This window comes from Mobula birostris, chromosome 18 (genome assembly GCF_030028105.1).
Source record: "Mobula birostris isolate sMobBir1 chromosome 18, sMobBir1.hap1, whole genome shotgun sequence".
In the NCBI taxonomy this organism is placed as follows: Eukaryota; Metazoa; Chordata; class Chondrichthyes; order Myliobatiformes; family Myliobatidae; genus Mobula; species Mobula birostris.
The window spans coordinates 48,046,175-48,072,903 of NC_092387.1; the positions used below are offsets into that span (position 1 = coordinate 48,046,175).

Sequence of the window (26,729 nt, forward strand, 5' to 3'; positions counted from 1 at the left end):
GTGCAGAAAAGCGTCTCTAAATGCACAACACATTGACCCTTGAAATGGATGGGCTACAGCAGCAGAAACCACAAACATATAATCAGTGACAATTTATTAGGTACATGAGGTACCTAATAATGTGGCCACTGAGTGCATACAGCTGTACCAGCGGAAAAGAAAACTTTACTATCTTCACATCTGGTGTTCTACCTTTGCAAGCTTTAGTTCAGATCTCAGTAATTAATTCTTCTAGCTGGCAAGCTGAAAGGGATTGTCTAGAAGGATTTCAGCTGCTGTTCCATGAATGCCCAGTTGATGGTCTTTAATTTAGTGGTGTTAATTGTAAGGAGTCTCAACCTACCCAGGGAAAAATGCCTTAAAATGTTAAATTGCAAGGTGAGATTACACAACTGGAGTTTGGACTCCTTGGAATTTAGAAGATTCCAAGTCAATTCAAAATATTTCTGGAATTTTGAAGTATGGTTTGGTGGAAGTTAAGCCGCAGATTTACGAAGACCAGGTTTGATCATTGCTGGAGTATTAAGAGCTGTTCTGTCTAGTAAAGGTATGTTGGCCTTGGAAGGGATGCAAGGAAAGGAAAATGGTTTACTTTTGAAAGATTCAATAAGAACCTGAGGGGCAACCTTTTTTAAAAGGCATAGATAGATGCAACCAACTGCTAGATGAAGTGACTGAAACATTTTGTGTGTGTTGCAGGTACAGTAAATATGTTTAAGAAATGAGTGGACAAGTATACGGAGGATAAGAATTGAGAGGGATATGGGCCAAGTGCTGGGAAATGGAATTAGATTGGAAATATGGAGGAGGAGAAGATGGCAGCGTGATGCAGTGCGTGCGGCCACTGCGGTGGTGATGTCTGTTATTTGTCAAGTAGGGCACAATTCTGATTTGATGGAGACAGACGTGAGAGTACAGAAGAACATCTGGAGAAACTTCTGAAATGCCTGCTTCGCTACTGCTGCTACTGTGTGGTCCGGAATCTACAGCGGGAAGGCCCCGAGTCCTCGGCTTTGCCTGTTTCGGCGGCCGGGGCAAGGTCGAAGGCACTCGGCAGAGGATGGCGCTCGGGAGGCTGTATCGGAGGGACTGGTTGGAGGCTCAAAGTTTTCGGACGGACAGACTCAGTGTCGACTGTGGTCGGGTGCTTCCAATGTATCAGCAGTTGTCGGTGCCTGAAGGTTTATGGCAGGGAGTTTCTTCCTTTGCCGCCTGCTATCGGGGACTCGGGAGTCGATCGGGACTTTGAGACTTTTTTTTACCGTGCCCATGGTCTGCTCTTTATCAAGTTATGGTATTGCTTTGCCCTGCTGTAACTATATGTTATAATTATGTGGTTCTGTCAGTGTTAGTCTTTGGTTTGTCCTGTTTTTCTGTGATATCACTCTGGAGGAACATTGTATCATTTCTTAATACATGTATGCATTTCTAAATGACAGTAAACGAGGACTGAGTGTTCTCGTAATCTAAAGTACATCTTGGCTGGCATAGTCATGTTTGAGCCCAAAGGTGTTTTTCTTGCGGTGTAACTGCATGACTCTGTAAGTTAAGAACATAGAACATTAACAGACACACAGAGAGTAACAAACTCTTCAGCCCATGACGTTGTGCTGTACCAACTAAGCTAATGGTGCCTAATCCCTTTTGCCAGCTCGTTGTCCGTATCACTCCTGGAATTTGAGTTGTGTGGAAAATTGTTCAGTTAGAATAGAAAGAAAGATAGAATTCCTGATGGTCTGACACTCAGACCAAGGGAGCATGATGTACAAATCAGAAACAAACCTTCCAAAATAAAGTTCAACAGCGCTTCTCTATACTGGGGCATTAGAAATTTGAAATTCACTTCAGCAATTAACAATTGAGATTAGGTTAGTTGTTCATTTTGAGTATGAGATTACTATTTTAATAACAAATTGTTTCAGATATGTCAAGTTTATCCGCGACGATATCATTGACTGGAGGAACGGGTTGAAGGCCATCTCTGGATTATGACCTTCCTTTAGTGCCTGCTCAGTTCTAACTGGAAAACTCTTCTCCATCTCTTCGCTCACCAGTATTGGACAGCACTGCAAACAGTCCCACAGATGTAATGCAATTAGACAGTAGTTTTGCAGTGTGAAGTCTCTTGCTGTCCCTCTCATGTTTAAGTATCAAAAGCGGCTGATGGCTTCCTGGTGGTAATGGCCACCTCAAGTACAGTCACTGGACAATATGGAGTAAATAGAGAATCATAGAAATTCATGTCATTTGGTCCTGAGGTGTGGGAACAGTAACTACCCTGCTTACAGGCATGGGTTATCCCCATCAGCCCCAGTCCTTTGCTCAATCAGTCAAGTCATGTCAGGGGCTCATCCAGACACTTTTCAGAAAGGTGATGCTCTGTGTCTGCATCATCACCGATTCAATGAAAAAAATTCTCACCTCACATTCACCCATGACTTTGAACCTAAGCTCCAAATGTCAATATCCACCAGCTCCAAAATGAAAGGGGTGATCACCATTTTCACTTGAGCTGGTCTCTACCAGAGTCACAATTATCCTTTGCCCATGCCCAGTGATCTTCAATTTCCTCAGTTTGTGCAACATCCCAATTTTCAAATTCTCAATAATCTATTCAATAATCCACAAACTTCCATTGGCCCCAGTTTGTAAAAATGCCCATAAATCTTTCATGTTTCTTTACACAAGAGATGTTGCATTTTGTAAGTACAGTAATTCAATTATATCTACCACCAGTTATCATTCATTATTCTTGCATTATCCATAAAGCTCTTCATAACTGGTTTCTGACTGTCTCAGTGAAAGACCTTATAGAATGGTGACTTCTTTCATTGTACCTTGCGAGGGGTACATTACTTCATGCCGAGCATCTTAGTAAAAATGATCTTAGTCCTGATGAAGAGCCTAGACTTAAAACAATAACTATTCATTTCTCTACATAGATGCTGCCTCCAGTTTCTCCAGCTCTTCTTTGTGAGCTCTAGATTTCCAGCATCTGCCAGCCCCATTTTAGTGAAGTGTGGCTCGTTGACTGGCTCACGACATACTGGCAATGGATGGGTGCATAAAGTGTGTCAGCCCGAAACATCGACTCTTTATTCCTCTCCATAAATGCTGGGTTCCTTCAGCATTTTGTGTGTGTTACTGTACATTTCCAGCATCTACAGAATGACTTGCGTTTGTGGTGTGCAGAAACCCTAATCTGGGAATCATCTATAAATTATTACCATGGGGAGACACAGTTTGTAGACACACATCAAGTCCTGCCCTCAAGCTAACATTCCATATCCCTCAGTTATGAGCAATTTCTTTCCATTTTGTCTGTGTTATTATTATCTCTCACTACCTTTCAGCATCGATCCTCATCACTGAATGTTGAAAACCAGTGGGGTAATAAATATCTTTCAGCAGAGATTCCATTACTGGGGTCAACAAGCTTTCATCTGACATGAGCAAGGCATGCTGAGGAACATTCTAAGCAAGGTCTATTCAACCTGGCTCCAAAGAAAGGACCAATCCTTCTTCAGGGTATTGAAGATGCCTGGGTATTGTCCAGATACTTTTTGAGACTGTTTTACTAAAAGAGAATTATAGGATGATTGTAGGGTGCAGTCATTGTGAACCTGTTCTTATGACAGATTTGCTCATGTTGGACATGTCTTTGAATAATAGCTGTATTCAGGACACTCTGTGACATTTCCTTACACCTCTGTCCCAACTCTGGAATTCTACTGATACAATTCAGGCTGAAAGCCAGGATGGTGTGTAGCTTCAGTCATTTGGGCAATACTTTCAAAACACAGGAGAAATCTATGCTGGCCAGACTAAAGTTTTCCCCTCATTCATCTGCCTATGTTTGTGGATAGGTTTTCATTGATTTTATTGTGTTTCTTTATATCTACTGTGAATGCCCACAAGAAAATGAATCTCAGGGTAGTAGTATATGGTGACATATACATATTGTGATAACAAATTTACTTTGAACTCATCAGCATCACTGAAATAAATGATCCAATATTACTTAGTTGCTGGGAGATTATTAGTTCTAAATTGAGTACTATGTTAGTGGCTAGACATTGAAAAGCACAGGGCAGGGCTCACAGCACCTGAGCTCGAACCAGACCCCGGGTGCTGTCTGTGCAGAGTTGGTGAGTGTGTGAGTGTCCTGCAGGTGCTCTCACTTCCTCTAACGTCCCAAAGTAACATAGCTTGGTAAATGAATCGGTAGCCATAACTTGCTTCTGAAGTGTGAGTGAGCAGTGGAATATGTGGGGAGTTGTTGGGAGGAGGGAGAATAACAAATGGGATTAATGTGGATTAATGTAAATGAGTGATTGATGATTGAGGCAGACTCAATGATCAAAGGGACCTGTTTCCATGCTGTAAGTCTCTAATATTTATCCTTTTTGGAGTGTAGGGGACTGAGCAGTGATCTCATGGAGCCCGAGTTCCCATCCTGGGTCCACAGACCTCTTGCTTAATGATATTGGTCCATGGCATAAAAATAGTTTGGGAACCCCTCTTACTGAGGTATATATAATCATGAGGGGTATAGATAGGTTGAATGCATACAGTCTTTTTTCCCCAAGGAAGAAGAACCTAAAAACTAGAGGGTATACATTTAAGGTGAGAGATGAGCAATTTAAAAGAGGATCTGAGGGCAAATTCTTCATGCAGAGATTGGTATGTAAATGGACTGAGCTGCTGGAGAAAGTAAGCTGAGGCAGATACAATAACAACATTTAAAAGACATTTGGATAAGTATGTGGGTAGTAGGGGTTTGGAGAGATATGGGCAATGTGGGCTCATGGGGCTAGCTTGGTTGACATCATGGTCCAACATTGATGAGCTTCCATGCTATATTACGCTATGCCTCTTTTCTATGATTCGTTGACTCCGTGGCACTGCAGGTAACGCTGCTGCCTCACAGGTCTAGCTGCCCGGCTTTGATTCTGACTTCCAGTGTGTTCTGTGTGTGGTTTCCATGTGTGCTGCCTGTGTCTTTGTGGGTTTCCCCTGGAAACTCTGGTTTCCACCCACATCCAAAACACATGTTGGTTGTTAGATTAGTTTCCTGCTGTAAATTGCCCCTAGCATGAATGGGCAATGGAATAGTCAACGAGGTATTAATGGGTGTGTGTGATTACAATAAGGTTACAAGGAAATGTGCCGGGGAATGGGACTGCTTGGGGAACAGGGAAAGACCTGATGAGATGAATGGATTCTTTCTATGTCCTAACCAAACATGAAAATCAAATAAGTATTTGACTGGCTGTAACATCACTTTGGATATCCTTTGGTTTTACCAGGATACTGAAAGGCTTGAGTAGAGTGGATAGAGAGAGGATATTTCAAGTTCAATTTCAGTTTATTGTCATTTCAACCAAACAAAACAATGTTCCTCCAGAGCAAGGTGTGCAACACAGTACATATAACTCAAGCACGTAACACATATAGTAATATTACCACAAATAAATCAACAAATAAAAAGATGCATATTCGATGCAAGTTCAAAGGTAACTGGTATAATGCTGCTGGCACTTCATACTTGATGAGACCTGGGTGGTGGCAGGGAGTTCAGTAGTCCTACGGCCTGGAGGAAGAAACTGTTTCCCATCCTAACAGTTCTTGTCCTATTGTTGTGATACCACTTGCCTGATGGTAGGGTGTCAAAGAGATTGTTAGACAAATGGGAGGGATCACTGACAATGCTAAGGGCCCTGTGTATGCAGGTAAATATCTCTGATGAGAGGAAACAAAACCCCGATGATTCTCTCAGCAGTCAGATGCCTTGCAGTTCCCATACCAGATGATGATGATGCAGCTGGTCAAAACATTCTCGATGGTGCTCCTGTAGAAATTGACTAAAATGGAGGGTGTGGGGAACCTCACTCACCTCAATTTCCTCAGGAAGTGGGGGTGCTGCTGCAGTTTTTTGACTAGAGGTGAGAGAGAGTCCATTCATAAGCAAGTCTATGATTTGAGGGCAAAGCCTCAGAATAAAGGGACATCCCTTTCTAACTGAGGTGAGGAGAAATTTCTTTGCCATAATTGGTGAATCTGTGGAATTTGTGGTCACAGAAGTCTCTGGAGACTAAATCATTAGGTCTGTTTAAGGCAGAGATTATGATAGATTTTGATTGATAAAGGGATTATTGGTTACAGGGAAGAAGGTGGGAGAATGGGGTTTAAAAAATCAGGCATGATTGAATGGTGGATCAATCTCAATGGGCCAAATGGCCTAATTCTTCTATATCTTTTGATAAGGAGCTATAGAAATGCATGCTTTTCTTCCCCCCCCCCCCCAGCTTCTTTGTTAAGTTTTTTTTCTTTTAGTGGAGCAGTGAATTGTAAATAAGAATACTGGTTTATGCCAGTTGAACCAAATGTTAGTATTGGTGGACATTTGCCCAGAATTAGGCTCGTAGGTTTGCTATTCTTATTTATAATTGGCTCTATTAGTTTATCGTGACTCAGTCAGAGAAGTTCTGATTTTGTTACATAAGGTTATAAAATTCAGGCATTCTGAGGGGCTGCATTGCAGGATTCCTTCCATTTATTTCTCAACATTACACAGGGCTGAACTTTTAAGTTTATTAAAACTTTTCAATAACTGTTATTCTTTTAGATCTTATGATGAAATTTACACTAACTTTAGCTCAGAAAATAATTCGCATTTATATAGCTCCTTCCATGCCATAAAGGACCCCTAGGAAATTCATCTGCATGTAAATAGAATGGAGGTGGACATCATGATAAAATGATTTGATGAATTGGATATCTAAAAGAATACTGAGGCAGAAACATGAAGTGGATTAGCAAGGGAATTCTGGAAGTCAGCTCTTTCACACTTCCATACGATCCCACTTGTAAAGGAACCAAATTTGGAGATGATTCAGGGACCAAGAACTGGAAGGGTGCAGATATCTTGGAGGTGAAGAGACTGGATGAGCTAAAGTACTATAGCTTTGTTTACTTATTTGTCACATGTACATCGAAACATCGAAATGCACAATGCCTTTTTGCTTCAACGACTAACACAGTCTGAAGTTATATTGGAGGGCAGCCTGCATATGTCACCAGGCTTCTAGTGCCAACATCGCATGCCCACAACATACTAACTCTAACCCATATATTTTTGGAATGTGGGAACCCACACTTTCAGGGCGAGAACATACAAACTCCATACTGACAGTGGCAGGAATTGAACCGCGATCGAAATCACTGGCAATGCTAAGTGTTACACTAACTGCTGCACTGCCATGCTGCTCAGTGGAATGTTTAACAAAAGCAAAGTTTGAATGTGTAGACAGGGAAAAGGTGTTTGTCAAGATTCAAGATACGAGATTTATTTATCACCATTCTTTACTGCACAAGTGCAAAGGACAATGAAATGATTCTTTCTCCAGATCCAATGCAGCTTAAGAAGCAAAATAAACATTAAGAACACAATAAAAACAATAAAAAAACATTACTCACAACACGCTGGAGGAACTCAGCAGGTCGGGCAGCATCCGTGGAAAAGATCGGTCAACATTTCGGGCCGGAACCCTTCATCAGAACTGTAGGAGGAAAGAGCAGAGGCCCTATAAAGAAGGTGGGGGGAGGGTGGGAAGGAGAAGGCTGGTAGGTTCCAGGTGAAAAACCAGTAAGGGGAAAGATAAAGGGGTGGGGGAGGGGAAGCAGGGAGGTGATAGGCAGGAAAGATGAAGAAAGAATAGGGGAAAACACAATGGGTAGTAGAAGGAGGCAGAACCAAGAGGAAGGTGGTAGGCAGCTGGGGGAGGGGGCAGAGTAACATAAGGATAGGGGAAGGTAGGGGGAGGGAATTACCAGAAGTTGGAGAATTCTATGTTCATACCAAGGGGCAGGAGACTACCTAGACGGTATATGAGGTGTTGCTCCTCCAACCTGAGTTTAGCCTCATCATGGCAGTAGAGGAGGCCATGTATGGATATATCTGAATGGGAGTGGGAAGCAGAGTTGAACTGGGTGGTTAGTGGGAGATCCTGTTTGTTTTGAATGACCTCCTTCGCTCCGTCCGCCAAAACAGACAGGATCTCCCAGTAGCCACCCACTCATTTCTGGTCATCTCATCATTCTAAGGATGTGGAGACTTTGGAGAGGGTACAAAAGAGGTTTACCAGGATGCTGCCTGGATTTGAGGGAATAAGCTGTAGGGAGAGGTTGTACAAACTGGGGTTGTTCTCTCTAGAATGGCAGAGGCTGAGGAGAGACCCCAGAGAAGTTCATAAGATTATGACAGACAAAGCTTGAGTATCTTTTATTCGAGATTCAAGATTGTTTAATGTCATTTCAAATACACAAGTGTTAAAGGAGAAATAAATCATTGTTGCTTTGGATCCAATTCAGCACAAACAAAAATCTCAACAAGATACAGAACAGAATAATAAAAACACAATAAATATAAATACATAAGATAGCTTATATACATAGATTAGTTGTATGTCCACAAAGTGACACTGGACACAGGAGTGTCTGGACATAGGTGATTCTGACAGGAAATGATAAAGTAGTGGTGATGGGGTTCCCAGGGTCAGAGTGCTAATAATAGAGAGCATGCATTTAATGTCAGAGGGGGTTAAGTTTGAAGGAGATGTGCAGGACATGTTCTTTGACAGAGAGAGTGGCGGGTGCCAAGAATGCTTTGCCAGAGGTGACAGAGGCTCTTGGAGAGCACATGAATGCCGGGATATGGACGTTATGTAGGCAGAAGGGATTAGTTTAGTTAGGCATTTAATGACTCATTTAATTAGTTCAGCACAGTTTTATGGGCTGAAGACTCTCTTCCTGTGCTATACTGTTTTATATACCATTAATGAAGATGTACATTTTATTGTGCCATGTGTAGTCGACCCGCAGCTCTCCAAAGACCCCAAACTATGGCCAAATGGCAGTGGTCTGTCGTACATCTACAGGATCGAGAGCCGGCACAGAACACAATCTAAATGAATATTAATCCGTCACATTAAGAGTCTGCTGTAAACCATGTTTTATTTTGTTACATTTGCACAAAGCCCAGAAAGTCAGTTCTCCTGACTGTTTGCACCCTCTTGCAAAGGACACCTCTAGGTCATCAAAGCTCTTAGGGTCTCGTTTACCAGATGATTTATTAGCCTGGACTTCCAGCTTGTTTTTCCTGCCATTGTTATTTTTAACCACTGCACACAGCATTAATAGCACAGGTGAAGGTGCCTTTGAATTCTAGGCATACTAGAGGTTAAAGAGGTTTATTTTATTGTGCTCTCAAAAATGAAAAACAAAACTTTTATTAGAGCACTTAAATTGAAGAGTTCACCTTACACCCGACTTCTTGCTGTCATATAACCACTCCCCCCCCCCCCCCAAAAAAAAGCTCACCAGCTGGGGAGTTGCTGCTCACAAGATCACAGCCCCTCTGGCAACCACGGCTTGTGCAACCTCGATGGAAATTAAGAGGATGGTGGAAGAGGCCACGGCAGATTGCAGCTTCCACCTCCCAGCTGCTAACAGCACCGTGTCTGACACAGCTTGCTCCAAGAAACAAGCCATAGAGGCAGGCAGAGAGGGTGGTGGGGGTGAGGGGGAGAGATTCATCTCTCTGGTGTAGGCTGCATTCAGAACTTGGTCGCCAGCAGTTGAGGGGGTTAATCTTCCAGAGTGGGGAACAAGCAAAACGGTGCAAACCAGCTGTTTAACCAACTTCCACAATGCAATTGTATATCAGTGGGGATTGCAATGGGCAGACAGCATTCTCGCTTCCCCTCAATGCTGGCAGCTACAGACAGAATTCTATCCTGCAATGTCCTTTGTATTCCCTGTGGAGAATTCAATCTTACCACAAGCTACTATTATGCAAAAAAATGGTTTCTGCAGGAGATTTAAAACATGGAGGAGCATCATGGGAATTTGTAAAGTTATAAATCTGATTTAAGTAGGAATCGTTTGCATTAGGGGCCTCCCTGAGTGCATTACCGTCAATGAAATTGTCTTGTAATGTAGGAAACCTGCCAGCCATACGCACTATACCGCAGGTGCCTGAGCAGACTAACTTTTAAGGGCACTAGCCAAATGAAGACAGGGTATCATTTTGACATTTCTAAGGGACTGGAAGTCCAGGAATTGACCATAAACCAATTTCATAAGTTATAGAATTATACAGCACCGAAACAAGGCCTTTCACCCAACTTGTCCATGCTGACCAAGGCACCTACTATAGGTAGTCCTATTTGTCTGAGTTTGGACCATATCCTAAATCTTTTCTGTTCATTTGTCTGCCCAAATTTCTTTTGAACATTGTAATTGTACCTGCCTCTACACCTCCTTCTATATATACAGCACCCTTGTGTGAAAAACATTCCCTTTAAAACTTTCTCCTCTCACCTTAAACCCATGATTTCTAATTTTAGACTTGTCTATCCTGGGAGAAAGACTGTTAGTAGTTTACTAGTATTGGTATTAGTTTATTTATTGTCTCATGTACCAAGATACAGTGAAAAGTTCATCTCGTAAGTTGTCTGTATAGATACAGAATAAAGTGTAAAAGCTACCAAAACGGCGCAGTGCAGGTAAATGATAAAGTGAATGATCATAACGAGGTAGATCGTGAGGCCAAGATTATCATACAAGATGTCTGTTCAAGAGACTGATAACATCCTTAAGCTTGCTGTACATGCTTTCAGGCTTTTGTGTCTTCTACCCAATGGAAGAGTGAAGAAGACAATATCAAGGTGGATAGGATCTTTGATTTAATAATTAATAAAAGTTGATGGGGACATGCAGTACTTCTTTAGTCTCCTGAGGAAGAAGAGGCAATGCTGTGCTTTCTTGGCCAGACATCAAGATGGTTGGAACCTGGACAGGCTATTGACGATGTTCACACCTAGAGGCTTGAGGCTCTCAAACCTCTCAACCTCGACATCCACCAGAACATTTCAGATTTCAGTCGCCCTTTGTTGTTAAAGTATGTCATTAGAATAATTCCCCAAACTAATTTCGTTATCCACCTAATTGCATATCAGAAAAGACTTGGAAAAGAATCTCGTCTCAGTATTTTACAATGATGAAGCCATTGTCTAAACGCAGTAATTTCTTTTGATGGAGTGAAGAAACCCACAGCTGAGGGAAGATTTGGGAATCAGAAGTCTAAAGTCATCTACGCTGTCTACACCATCTGAACACACATCATGTCTCAGTTTATATATATATACATACACACACTAGATCTCAAGATGTTGGCACAGTTAATGGATCCATCTCAACACATAACACTTTCCCCCCTTCTACATTTCTATTGTACCATTCAAAATGTCCTTGTTATTCCAATCCAAAGTGGCTTCATTCAGACCCTAATTTTTTTTGAATTCCATGATTATAAGACATAAGTGCAGAATTAGGCCATTTGGCCCATAAGGTCTGCTCCACCTTTCCATCTTGGCAGATTTATTATCCCTCTCAACCCCATTCTCCTGCCTCCTTATTTCACTGTTAAAATATTTTGCAGCATATCCCTGCTCCTTACAACAGCTTGGCTTTGTTAGACTTGCAACATCACTGAGATCTAACATCATTTGTTCATGAAGAAACAAGGACAGGATAAGCATGTTAAACAGGACATGACCAGTCCATGGCAAGATGCTCAGTGAAGTGTAACCCTCATTTCATTAATTCAATATCCCTCTAGAGTACTGAATTTGACAGAGAAACATTGACTGTCCATTGTCAGTACCCACCTCTGTACATTATTCATGCTGAATTTTCATTAATTTCTCCGCAATAAGTTGCTATCATTGAAATATTTGTATTCACTACTCCCTGAAGTCAGAAGAAGTTGTAAGATTTGGGGTAACACTTGTTTTTGAATAAGTTCACCTATAATTAAATTAAGTCTTTGATTTGGAATAGAATCATTACAAGTCAAAGCTATCCCCAACAGATTTCAAAAGAATGTTATAAAAAAATTTAATGACTTTAAAATGATCTGCATGCAGTGCTTTTGAACACTTGAGTGCACTAAATGGCCCACATTTGCATCATTAAATAGCAGCACTGCTTCACTTTCCTTAACAGCCTTAGTAAAAGCTCTTGACTTTTCTACTCATGTCTCTCAACCTTCTTGCTTCTTGTTGTCACGTGACCCACTGTTTCCATGCTGAAGGCACCTGTAACATTTATGTGACTCATCTGTGGCAAAGACCACAGCATCATTATCATCTCTGTCGCCTTGTTCCCCCCCCCCACCCCACCATACTTAGCATCATGTTCTGAACTACGCTGCCTCATGTTAGTAAAAGCTCTTTCCACCCTGTGCCATTTTGCTCATTTCAGGTCTCAAATCCAGCATGCCAAGCATTTTAACTTAAATTGTCCTGTTTGCTAACCAACACACGTCAAAGATCACCAATGCCTGTTATAAAATTCCTGTAAAACCCCTAATGTGTAAGTGAGACAAACTTCTTGTGGTAAACCATATATATATGTTATAACTGGGTTAATTGTCTGGACACGCCCCTCTGCTGACTGCCCCTGTGGCTCCTCCCACAGAGTCCTGTATAAAGGTGTTCGCCTGGCCCCTCCCCCTCAGTCCGGGGGCAGACACTCACCGTGGAGGTCGTATTGTACAGCGAATAAAAGCCTTTCAGTATTTTACCAAACCTCAGTCTTTTGGAGTTATTGAAGGTGCTTCACTTCCGGACTCTGGCTACCTCACTAAAATTTCTGAAGGTATTGCATTAAAATGTCCCTTTGGGGTTCATAGAACGTCTTCAGAAAGGACCTCAGTCGTGACAATGGAAAATTCACCAGTATTTTATGAGGTCAGATCCTACTTTAAACAGGGTATAGCCATTCCATCGCTAGATTAGCAAGACCCATTCAGTCATCATCATCAAACTGTTGGACAGTGAAGATTATGTCATTGTGTTGCGAGAGGGATAAAAGTCACACTGACATTTGGAGAACAATTTCAAGGGTTGTGAGGTAATGTTGCAGCTCTATAAAATTCTGATTAGACCACACGTGGAGTATCGTGTTCTGTTCTGGTCACCTCATTACTGGAAAGATGTGGAAGCTTAGCATGGGTGCTGAGGAGATTTACTGGGATGCTGCCCAGATTAGGGAGCATGTCTTATGAGGAGAGTTTAAGTGAGCTAGAGCTTTTCTCTTTGGAGCAAAGGAGGATGAGAGGTGACTTGAAGAAGTGTACAAGCTGATGAAAGGTATAGATAGAGTGGGCAGCCAGAACATTTTCTCTAAGGTGGAAATAGATAATATGAGAGGGCATAATTTCAATGTGATTGGAGGGAAATATAGGAGGATTGTCAGGGGTAGGTGTTAACACAGAGAAAAGTGAGTGCGTGAAGCACACTGCTAGGGGTATGTGGTAAGGCAGATACATTAGGGAGATTTAAGAGTCTCTTAGATCAACACTAGATGAAAGGAAAATAGAGGGCTGTGCAGGAGGGAAGTGCGAGGTTGATCTTGGAGTAGGTTAAAAAGACAGCAGAACACCATGGGCCACTATACTGTACTGTTCGATGTAATTGCTGTGGACGACCTTAGTGATGTCTTTGCCTGTTGCAAGCAACAGGGAGACCCTTATTTGTTAGTACCATTCTTGTTTTTGCCTCCAAGAAAGGATTACAGCATCCCTCCGGTTCTCGGGACATGAGGCAATGAATTTGTGCCTGAATACCTCAGATTTTAGAAGTTCATCAAAGCCTTGTTGTTTGTCAGTTGACAAATGGCCTTTTCAGCCTACCGTCGGTGACTGGTGATGGTAGGGCTAAACCAAGTTGTTTGTGGGAAGGAGCCAAGGAACCGTAGTGACAAGGTGAGGGTTACAGTTGAGTCACTTATTGATTCTCCTCTCAATTAGTGCGAATTGCCTCTGCCTTGGTAAGCTCTGCTGATGGCTGTCAGTCGGGTTGGCCCTTGGCTGTTTGAGCAGTTGGTGGTCAAGACAGCGCTAATGAATATGCACCTGTTTTAGGTATAAGAGACACAAGAGAGAGTGCAGATGCTGGAAATCTAAAGAGATTAGCTTTATTTGTCACATGCACATCGAAATATCGAAACATACAGTGAAATGTATCATTTATATCAGCAACCAACATAGTCCGAGGATGTGCTGGAAGCACTCTGCGAATGTCAGCGTACTTAGACCATAAGACACAGGAGAAGAATTAGGCCATTCGGCCTATCAAGTGTACTTCACCATTCGATCATGACTGGTTTATTATTCCTGTCAACCCTGTTCACTTCCCTTCTACCCATAACCTTTGACACCCTGACTAATCAAGAACCCATCAACCTCCTCTTTAAACATGGTCAATGACTCGGCCTCCACATCCATCTGCAGCAATGAATTCCACAGATTCACCACCCTCTGGCTAAAGTAATTCCTCCTCATTCTTGGTTTAAAGGGATGTCCTTCTACTCTGAGACTGTGCTCTTTAGGTCTAGACTATTCCACTATAGGAAGCATCCTCTCCACATCCTCTCCACATCCACTCCACTTAGGCCTTTCAATGTTTGATAAGTTTCACTTCTGGTGCCAAAACGTCATGCCCAAAACTCACTAACCCTAACTGTACGTCTTTGGAATGTGGGAGGATACCAGAGCACCAGGAGGAAACCCGTATGGTCACGGGTTCAATGTACAAGCTCCTAACAGAAAGGAGCAGGAATCGAACTCCGATCGGTAAACATTGGTGCAGTAAGTCATCGCACTGGCTGCAGCACTTTTGTGCTGCCCAATCATCATCTGTTCCCTTCATCAGGACTGGTGGTCTTGACCCGAAATATGGACTGATCACTTCCCTCCATCGGTGCTGTCTGATCTGCTGATTTCCTCCACCATGTTGATGATCTCAGGTAGTTACTGGATCTTTCCACATACCATCTGTTCTTCTGCATGGATCGCAACAGCAATGTCAAGTGTGACTTGCTTGCCATCAAAGCCCACCACTGCATGTCCTCCCCGTGGCTCCGTTAAACACACAGAGCACCACACTGCAGTATTATTTGCAGAAGTACCCTGTGGAATGTCTGATCAATCTTCAGCTTCAAATCCACCATGTAGAACATAAAAATAACATGCTGTAGTTCAATGGTGTACAATTAATCCTCTGTGTTGCGTTGGGAGAATAGACCCAGCTCCTCACAGAAAGGAGATCCTACAACAACCTGCATTTTCTAATTTACTCATACTAAATTCACATGATCTTTCTATGAAATAAAGCATCTCCCGGCTCTGGAATGCAATGCAAAGAGGAGAAATGCGAGATTTCCAGTCAGTTCTTGAAATCGAGGAAGGTTAAGAATAAAGCAAATTTAGAGGCACCGGAAAACTAAGGGAATAGTCAGCAATGTGAATTATAAAGGAAAGTTATGGTATTTTTACAAAAATCTGTGGTATCTTTATTGTTTTTTTTTTACGTATTGCACTATATCAATGCCACAAAACAACAAGTTTCATGACGTGTCAGTGATATTAAACCTGATTCTGACCCATTGTGTTGATGTGCTTAGGACTGAAAATGTCAGCCATTTCTCTCCCTGGCCTGACCCGCCAAGTGTTTCCAGTAGTTTCAGTTTTTATTTTGGATCTTATGTGTCTGCAGTTTTTATGTTGATTTTCAACAAGGATGATAGAACATATAACAGTATAGCACAGGAACTGGCCCTTCAGCCCTCTATGTCTGCACCAAACACAATGCCAATTAAATGAATTATCTTCTGCCTCTACATGATCCATATCACTCCATTCCCTTCATATTCCTGTGCCCATCTAAAGGCCTCTTAAATATGCCTCATGTTAAATATATATATTTACACACATTTACACACACACACACACACACACACACACACACACACAGAGTAGATTCCAGTTAATTGGGTAAATAGACCATTGCTAAATTGGAGATCTACTTATTTGGGACAATTGTTAAAGAACAAAACTGCGGTAGCGTAGCGGTTAGTGTGACGTTATTATAACTTTGGGTGTTCCAAAGTTCAGAGTTCAATCATAGTGCCGTTCTGTAAGGAACCTCCTACCTTTGGAGTGGGTTTTTCCCAAGTGCTCCGGTTTCCTCCCACAATCCAAAGACATACCTGTTAGGTTAATTGATCATTATAAATTATCCCTTGATTAAAATTAAGGTTAATTGGGGTTGTGGGGTTGCTGAGGCAGCGTGGTTCAAAGGGCCTACTCTGTGCTATATTGCTAAATAAAATAAAATAAAACTAATCGAGAAAATAGCCAGATTCCCTACATCTATTTGGGACACTATGCCTCTTAATTGGGACAGGGGCCTGTTGCCGAACAGTTTTGACTAGCGTCAGTCAAATGCACTTCTGAGACCATGAGACACTACACTATGGTGAACAGATTTTGAATAGCGTCATTTGTGTGTGCTTGTGTCGTGTGTCAGTTTGAGGTGATGGACAATTCAAAATGCAGTGATTGTTGATAATTTTGTTTTTTATTTTGACTTTTAAAAATTTTAGATCCTTGCCAAGATAGCATGGAAAGACTTGACACTAGCCGAAAAAACTACTCTCCTGGACCAAATTAAAAGCAATCCACCTAATACCTCGCGTTGACAGCTGGCGGAGATAATTGAAATGCCAAAGTTGACAATTGCATGCGTGATACATCTGCAAGATTGAGGTATTATGCAAGGGACAACAAGGCACATCCCAAAAATTATACAGTGAAGGTAAGGATCCAGATGTTGAAGAGGATCTCATTCACCTTTTAAATAGTGTCAGTTGCTTGAGTTTGTGTTAAAAAAGCGGCGATTTTTGTCACTGATAATTGGTGAAAAATAAGCAGTAAGACAATCTAGAACTGTTTTACTCACTGCAGTTTCAACTATTCAGGCTTGGAGATGCCAGAAACAGTCAGAATTGGAAATTAAATGATTTCACTACGTCAACAAGTTAGAAACTGAAGAATTTGAAGGTATCGACAATGATCTTGAATGTTACAGTGAAAATGAAGATATAGAGGATGCAATTGTTGAAAGCATTGTGTGAAGGCAGTCCACTATCTGCATTAGATGTCTGCATGGACTTTGTTCATTGACAGTCAATGAAAATATCACAGTAACATACATTGGATGTTGATAATTATTAGGAACTAATATACAGTTTTACATAATACTCATAAAAGTTGCTGGTGAACGCAGCAGGCCAGGCAGCATCTCTAGGAAGAGGTGCAGTCGACGTTTCAGGCCGAGACCCTTCGTCAGGACTAACTGAAGGAAGAGTGAGTAAGGGATTTGAAAGTTGGAGGGAGAGGGGAGATCCAAAATGATAGGAGAAGACAGGACGGGGAGGGATGGAGCCAAGAGCTGGACAGGTGATAGGCAAAAGGGATACAAGAGGATCATGGGACAGGAGGTCCAGGAAGAAAGACGGGGGGGGGGGACCCAGAGGATGGGCAAGGGGTATATTCAGCGGGACAGAGGGAGAAAAAGGAGAGTAAGAGAAAGTGTGTGTATAAAAATAAGTAACAGATGGGGTATGAGGGGGAGGTGGGGCATTAGCGGAAGTTAGAGAAGTCGATGTTCATGCCATCAGGTTGGAGGCTACCCAGACGGAATATAAGGTGTTGTTCCTCCAACCTGAGTGTGGCTTCATCTTTACAGTAGAGGAGGCCATGGATAGACATGTCAGAATGGGAATGGGATGTGGAAGTAAAATGTGTGGCCACTGGGAGATCCTGCTTTCTCTGGCAGACAGAGCGTAAGTGTTCAGCAAAGCGGTCTCCCAGTCTGCGTCGGGTCTCGTCAATATATAAAAGGCCACATCGGGAGCACCCGACGCAGTATATCACACCAGCCGACTCACAGGTGAAGTGTAGCCATCTACACTTTCCATCTACAATTTCCAGCATCTGCAGAATTCCTGTTGTTTACACAATACTACTATGATGAGAGGCATTGAGAGTCAGAGGCTTTTTCCCAGGGCTGTAATGGCCAGCATGACAGTGCACAGTTTTAAGGTGCTTGGAAGTAGGTACAGAGGAGATGTCAGAGTTAAGTTTATAACGCGGAGAGTGATGAGTGCATGGAATGGGCTGCCGGCGACGGTGGTGGAGGCGGATACGATAGGGTCTCTTAAGAGACTCCTGGACAGATACATGGAGCTTGGAAAATTAGAGGGCTATGGGTAACACGAGGTAACTTCTAAGGTAAGGACATGTTCAGCACAGCTTTGTGGGCATAGGTGAAGAAGCTGTACATAAAACATTGAGTTTGTGTCTTCAGACTTCTGTACCTCATCTCTGATGGAAGGAGAAGAGGGCATGCCCTGGGTGGTGGGGTCTTTAATGATGAATAATGTCTTGTTGAAGCTTCACCTTTCGATGATGTCCAGTATGTTGAACATCTTAGATCTCGATGGTGGAGAGAATCTCAGGTGTTCTGATCATGCACCACTGCTTGTGTTGACCACGTGTTGTTTTGCTGAATAACAACAGGGTAGGTCTGTAGCCCGAGGAAGTGGGAGAGCCACGAATGAGAGAGAGTGTTGAGATAATGAAGGTTTCCAAAAGAGCAGGACATTATAGGAGACAACTAAGTACATGTGCAGAAGATATGCCAGCTGTGAAAACAAGACACAGAAAATCTTGATAAGTATTAATCATCAGTCCTTAAACAGTGTCTATCAAATTGGTATCTCTGCAATTACAGAACAATTATTAATCTTGCAGTGTGGACAAGCTCACATCTACCACGCTGAACATTCTCAGGATAGTTGCTAGCAATGCAAATCAAACCCCCAAAGGATATTTGTCTCTCTGTTAATGAAAAAGGATTATTTCTCCTGGGTGTCTGTCAATCAAACTTCATATATCACACTTGTACAATTTGGTGTCACACTTTAGAAAATTATTTTTAAAAATTGCCAGTCCAACATCTAATTGACCCAGGCAGTTGCTAAGACTCATCAGCATCTAACTGACCTGAACAAGGGACAATGAATATATTTCATCCTCTTAAAGGGACATAGCAACAAAAGAATACATTGAGTGCACAGTAACTGTTGATTTGTGTTACAGAAAACAAGACTGAGCTACAGTATACTCTTCCTCTGAGTTAGTCCCTGGGTATCAAGGATGGCTTGCTACCATTCCGGTTCTGCGGGTTCTAAAGTGGCTATTGACTCTTCCACGGGGTGAGGGGCAGTGCAGGAGGTACCCGATGCTATAGGTGCTTGGGTCATTTGTGAAGGAGCTCTGCAACTTCCCCCATTTATCCTGGGTTTCTGGGTGCATCTGACATAGACTCAAGCCACCTTGAACACTCCCAGTTTTGAGTGGTGATGGGGCAGGGATTCCCCAGGGTCAATGGGAAGTCGCATTCTCTCAAGAAGGCATTGAGAACATCCCAGTTGATAATTTGGACATTGGCACATGTACCAAAATCCACTAAAAACTTTGTTATACATGCCACTGAAACAGATTATTCCAAACATAAGTAAATTGAGGTAGTGTAAAGGGAAAATTAATAACAGAATGCCGAAAAATACTGATACAGTTATGGTAAAAGTGCAGTGCAGGCTGAGAAATATGGAACAAGGGCCATGATGAAGTTGAGTGAGTGAGATAACTTGAGTTCATCTTTATCATGCAAGAGGTCCTTTTAAGAGTCATATAACAGTGGGATAGAAGCTGTCTGTGAGCCTGGTTGGTCGTGTTTTCAAGATTTCGTATATTTTGCCTGAAGGAAGCTGGAAAAATAGAGAACGTCAAGGTTGGGTGGGGTCCTTAATTATGCTGGCTGCTTTCCCGAAGTCCTTTTCCTCTCTGCGTGGTAACATCTTACATAGAAGTTAAATAGATAACTATACAGAAATACTTTAAAAGAACCCCAATCAGGGTTTTCCATACTACATATATCTCTGGCTGGTATTGGTAATTATCACAGGATTTATTTTGGGTCCAGCACTTTGATGCAATCACAGAGAAGGCATGTCAGTGGCTATGCTTCATTAGGAGCTTGAGGAGATTTACTAGCATATCTCCACAGATGTATGGTGGAGGTTGGTCCTGACTGGTTGTATCACTGCCTGGAATGGAGACTACAATGTACAAGATTGAAAGAGGCTGCAGAGGGGGAAACCCAGCCAGTTCCATCCTCCTCTTTATCAATGACATCTTCAACAGATGGTATCTCAAGAAGGCAGCATCCGTCATTATGGACCCTCTCCTTCTGGGACACCACCCTTCTCTTATGACTCCTGTCAGGAGGAGGTAAAGGAGCCTGAATACTCAAGCTGAATGTTTTAGGAACAGCTTCTTCCCCTCTGCCCTCGGATTTCGAAATGGTTCATGAACGCTTGTCTGCCTCTGTCTCTCCCTCTGTCTTGTTCTCTCTCTCTCTCTCTTCCCCTCTCACTATCTTCCTCTTGCTGTCTCTGTCTCTCTCTCCCTCTCTTCCTTTTTCTTTCTTCTTCCCTGTAAATTTTGTCTTGCACTGAACTGCTGCCACAAAACAACAAATTACATGACGTAGTTCAGTGATAAGAAACCAGATTCTGTTTCTGATTCTGCTGAGTTATCACAAGACATTGACTTCTGGATGCGGGGTTAAACTGAGACTCTGGCTCCTCACTCAGCTGGATACAAAAAGATCCCATTGCACCTCTTAAGTAGTTCCCCTTGGCCTTTGGGTCAGTCTCTCAACCAACATACTATCCCCTCATTGTTACATTGGCATTTGTGAGAGTGTACTTCACATGACTCAGCCAACAGGTTGCCTGCAGGACTAACCTGAGGCTAGGTATGATACTGTATGAATCCATTTGGGGACTGAGTGTAGCGTAGCAAACTTTGCTGATGACACCAAACTGAGTGGGAAAGCAAATTGTACGGAGGATGTGGAGAGTCTGCAGAAGGACATAGGTTAAGTGAGTGGGCCAAGGTCTGGCAGACGGAATACAATGTTGATAAATGCGAGATCATCCACTTTGGAAGGAATAATAGAAGAACAGATTATTATTTAAATGGTGAAAGATTGCAGCATGCTGTTGTGCAGAGGGACTTGGGAGTGCTTGTGCATGAATCACAAAAAGTTGGCTTGCAGTTACAACGGGTTATTAAGAAGGCAAACGGAATGTTGGCCTTCATTGCCAGAGGGATTGAATTCAAGAGCAGGGAGGTCATGCTGCAACTATACAGGGTACCAGTGAGGCCGCACCTGGAGTACTGTGTGCAGTTCTGGTTTCCATTCTTGAGGAAGGATATACTGGCTTTGGAGGCAGTACAGAGGAGGTTCACCAGGTTGATTCCAGGGATGAAGGGGTTAACCAATGAGGAGAGATTGAGTCGCCTGGGACTATACTCTCTGGAATTCAGAAGAATGAGAGGGGATCTTATAGAAACATACAAAATTTTGAAAGGGATAGATAAGATAGAAGTAGGAAAGTTGTTTCCATTGGTAGGTGAGACTAGAACTAGGGGACATTGCTTCAAGATTCAGGGGAGAAGATTTAGGACAGAGATGAAAAGGAACTGTTTTTCCCAGAGAGTGGTGAATCCGTGGAATTCTTTGCCCAGGGAAGCAGTTGACGCTTCTTCACTGAATACATTTAAGAAACAGTTAGATAGGTTTTTACATAGTAAGGGAATAAGGGTTATGGGGAAAAGGCAGGGAGATGGAGCTGAATTTACGGACAGATCAGCCATGATCCTATTGAATGGCGGGGCAGGCTCGATGGGCCGGATGGCCTACTCCTGCTCCTATTTCTTATGTTCTTATGTTCTTATTTCTTTTTCTTAATTGAAGATGTGTGAAAAAGAGATTAGCATTATTATGCCACACGTACATTGAAAAATACAGTGAAATGTGGCGTTTGTGTCACCAACCAACACAGTCCAAGGATAGTGCTGGAGTCAGCCTGCAAGTGTCATCATGCACCTGGCACCAACGTAGCATGTCCGCAACTTACTAACCCACAATTGTATATCTTTGGACTATGGGAGGAAACCGGAGCACTTGGAGGAAACTTACGCCGTCATAGAGAGAACGTACAAACTCCTTAAAGGCAGCAGCAGGAATTGAAGCCTCATCTTCCAATACTCTCTCTGTTACCTTAACCACTACACTACCGTGCTGCCCTTCTTTGGAATGAAGAGAATACAGCCTTCAATGCATGCTGATATTAAAGAGGAGAAATCTGCCTCAGAATGGAATCAGAAGCATCTATCTGCTGACCCACTTGATGTTGACAGGGCACATTGTCACATTGATGTTTTATTCATTTTTTGAGTAAAAATGACTTCGGGCATCTTTGGATGAGAAAGGTGAGGAAGGAACTGACACAACTGGTGAACTTCTTATTTAAAAGCTGCCATCTGTAGCTCTAAGTGCTTTTTAATTAAAAAGGTGCTTTTGCATGGCTCAGTCCCACGGGAGAGGCCTTCACCAAAGCTCTTGCCTCACATTTCAATACGAGTTCCATTGGGCTCGGTTGCTTAAGAAGGTGTCGCTTCGAAGATCTCGAGCATTTCTGCAGTTGAATTGATTGAAGAGGGTTCCTTATCCCACCACAGTTCTATGGCTTTGTTCAAAGGTCAAAGTAAATTTAAAGGCAAAATACCCATATGTCACCATATACTAACCTGAGATTCATTTACAGTAAATCTTGTTTAATCAGCTAGAAAGTGAATCTATTCTTATTAGACCTGATGACTTAATTGCTAGGAGACATGGACACAGCATTGTCAGGTAGGGGAAGAAATAAGGAAAAAACATAATATCTATCATTAAGGACTCCTGTTATCCTGACAACCCCTCTTCTTCATTATCATTGCAAAGGGGTTTCAGGAGTCTTTGGACCCATACTCACAGATCCAGATTCAGAAACAGCTGAGCCCATGAACATTGCCTCATTGTTTTTAATTTTACACTATTTAATTTTTTTTAATTTCTGGAAATTTTGTCTTTGCACCATACTGTTGCCATAAAACAATAACTTTCATGTCACTTAAGTCAGTGACAATAAATGTGATTCTGATTGTGCCGGAGCTTGCTGCCTACAAAGGTGGTGGGGCGGGAGACAATCAGTGGAAATCGAAACAGCACTTGAAGTAAGTAAGCCTACAGAACTTCTGGGGTACGGCAGTGAAACGGGACTCACACAAATGATCCACAAAGACTTGAAGGGCTGTATGCTCTCTTCATGTTCTACAAGGAAGGAATGATCTACTTTATTAGGAATTTGCTGTGGTGTGTTGGGTGCTAAATATAACAAAAAACAACAATATTCAACAATTATACAGAATAAGTAATTATATAAGGTTAGAGGTTAAGTACAGGTAACTCTCACTTCGGCTAGCAGCTTAATATAGGGGGTGATAGCCCCCAGCTCGTTTGGGTGGATGCTGCGCGATGTGTCCCCTGCTACAAATCAGTACCCCGAAATAACAAACAGTACACAGTATGCGATTAAACGATTAAGCGTTATAATTCTTACTTTGACTATATGGTTAGTAAAGAAAGGGAAAAAAAGAAAGAAAAAGGGCCCAATCTTATTAAACAGTCTGTTGCGCAATGTTGGAGCTCACTGATAAGCCGATTGTCCACCATCGACCTCCTCTGATCATCACTGCCCTTTGGATCCTCGCTCCAAGTCCACCCCGTCCGGTGATCTACCAGCTCTCTCCATTCGCGTGTTCTTTCCTCATCTCTCCCCAGCAAAAGACGGCAAAAATCTCTCCTCCCGACTCACAAGAAAGAACAACAGCATTCCAAACCTCATTATCTCTAGTCATAACCCACATATTGCTGCTACAGAGAAACCATTACATTATCAGTGAAACCTTACAGCATGTTACATACAGGCTATGGAATAAAATGTGCATAAATACAAAAAGACCACATGTGTTTCTCGAAAGTGGCTTAAAAATGTTTAGAATGCAGTGGCTGATGAAATAGATAGAGGGGATGGGTGGAAAGGCTAACTAGAAAGGTTCATTCGATTAATTGCCTGAGGGAAGAAACTTTTAAGGTGGTGTGAAGTTTTTGTTTTATAGCACTTTCCAGAAGGGAGCTTTTGGAAGAGAGCAATGACTCCAACTCTTACAGTTCGCAATAGAAATGGAATTGACAGCAAGAAGCTTTTGGTAGAATGTCTGAAAGCAGGTCACTGGGGTCGATAGATCCATGCTCGTGTTTGCGCCCCACTCCAGCCCTCTTCATTGAACTTCATCACCATTCATCTCCTTCCATCCCTTTCTCCCTCATGGACACTTCCAACTCCATACGGACCTCAAGCACTCCAAATTCTTGGGTATTTGATGTTCTTCCCAATCTCTGAAAGAGCAGGCTATCCTGAATTAACTTGAAATAACATTGTCTCATAGTTCCTCACTTCCATCCACCTTCAAACACTGAGCGCATATTGTCTGCATTCTTGAAGGACTGAATATTAAACTTATTCTCTCCGTGTTAAAATCCCTCTGTGAATGACTCTGCTCTAACACCAGAACCTCCTCCAGGTATGCAACCCTCCTACATCTCTAATTCTGACCTCTCATTCACCCTGACTTCGCTCATTCACCACTGGTAACTCTGCCTTCAGCTCCAGGACTCTGGGGCCTACCCCCAAAGGCTTCCACCTCTATCCCTTTGAAACCTTCCGCTTTGAGCAGTTTTTTGGACACCTTCCGTAATATCTCCTTCCATGGCCCCTCAGTCACCCGGCCGCAACCTGCAAAGCACATTGGAGATAATAGACCTGAAGATAAGGAAGTGAAGCAGGAGCATCCTCTCAATACCACACTGCCATTCAATAGCACAACCAATCCTTTACCCCCCTCTTCACTTTTACACACTTGATTCCCTGAGCAACAAACACAAAATGCTAGAGGAGATAAATAAACAGTGATGTTTCAGGCCAAGACCTTTCTTCAGGACTCAGTTGATTCCCTTAGCTTGTAAAAAGTTATCAATCTCATTCCAAAATGAGCTGAAGTGTCTGAGGAAGGAAATCCTAAAAATATTCTAAGAAATGTTTACTCATTTTAATCCTAGATGGCTATACTTTCTAACAGAATAATCCAGTTCTAGACTCTCCAGCTAATGACAGGGACTACTCTGGCTCTGTCATGCCCTGTTAGAATGTTCTAAGCTCCTGTGAGTACGGATCAATGCTACTTAGTCCTTGCTCATGGGATGTCCCATCTTCCCAGCAACATACACAGTGTAGCTGCAAAATGCCAGAACATTCACTTTGAAAGAAGTTCAAAGTAAGTTGATTATCAAAGAAAATGCATGTTGCCATATAAGAAAGATTCTGGGATTCATTTTCTTGCAGGCATTCACAGTAAATACCAAGAAACAGAGTGGAATCAATAAAAAAAATTGCACACAAAGACAGACAAATACCAACGCGCAATAGACAACACATTGTGCAAATACAAAAATTAAAAAAAACAAAATTATAAGTACAGTAGATTCTGGTTAATTGAGCCATTGCTTAATCAGAGCAGCTGCTTATTTGAGAACAACTCTTAAAGAACAGAATCAGAATCAGGTTTATTATCACCGGCACGTGAAATTTGTTAACTTAGCAGCAGCAGTTCAATGTAATATATAATCTAGCAGAGAGAAAAAAAACAAATAAAATAATAATAATAAAATAATAATAAATAAACAAGTAAATCAATTACGGTAAAACAAAAACTAATTGAAGAAATAGTCTATTTCTCTTTGTTTACTTGGGGCACTATGCCACTTAATTGGGACAGGAGGCTGTTGCCGCACAGTTTCTAACTAGCGTCAGTCATGTGCGCTTGTGTGTTCATTAGACACTACACCATGCTTAGAACAAACAGTTTTTAAATTGCATCAGTTGCATGTGTTTGCATTCAAACATCACTGAGTTTTGCAACTGACAGTTGGCGAGAAGTAAGCAATAAGTCAATTCAGAACCGTTTTGCTCACTGCAGTCTCAAACATTCAGGCTTGGAGATGCCAGAAACGGCCACTACTTCAACAAGTTAGGAACTATGAAGAATTTGAAGGTATCGATCATCATTTTGAATCTTATAATGAAAGTGAAGATTTGGAAGATGGAATCATCGAAAGCATCGGATGAAGGCAGTCCATTATCTGCGCTAGGCGTCTGTGATAATTTTGTCATTCACAGTTAATCAGAAGAACACGGCAGCGTACTCTGGATAAATTTCGCTGTTGATACATTTTTGGAAACTAATACACAGTGTTATAGTACTAATAGTGTTATAATTTGTTCCATATTTCATTTAAATACATAATTTATTACTTAGTTAAATGGTAGTTGTCTTTTTAATATTTTTAAAAACTATTTCCATGAAACTTCAGTTATCTGGGGCAGCTGCTTAAGTGGGCCAAAATATCCTGGTCCCAATGTGTCCCAGTGTCCCACTTAACCAGAATCCACTGTACAGAGAACATAAAATGGAGAGTCCTCAAAAATGAATCAATAGGTTGTGGACTTAGTTCAGTTTTGGGGTGAGTAAAGTTATCCATTCTGGTTCAGGAGCCTGTTGGATGAAAGGTAATAATTGTTCCTGAACCTGGTGGTGTGGGACCTAAAGCTCCTCTATTTCAAAGAATGCCAATATATTGATTATATTCTTCCTTGAATATCCGATTGGATGGCAGCTGGAATTCTGTGCAGGAATTCCAAAATCATGCAGACTCAGTTTCTGCAAGTAGTTCTGCTATAAT

At 42.0% G+C, this 26,729-nt stretch overlaps 1 long non-coding RNA gene across 1 annotated transcript in view; it reads left to right on the top strand.

The window, feature by feature from the left end:
• Positions 1 to 26,729, top strand: part of LOC140212092 (uncharacterized) — a 120,735-nt gene that overhangs the window by 54,086 nt on the left and 39,920 nt on the right. Inside the window, exon 4 of the long non-coding RNA XR_011889643.1 lies at positions 16,513 to 16,724. This is a non-coding gene — a long non-coding RNA (uncharacterized lncRNA). The remainder of the gene's footprint in view (positions 1 to 16,512; positions 16,725 to 26,729) is intronic.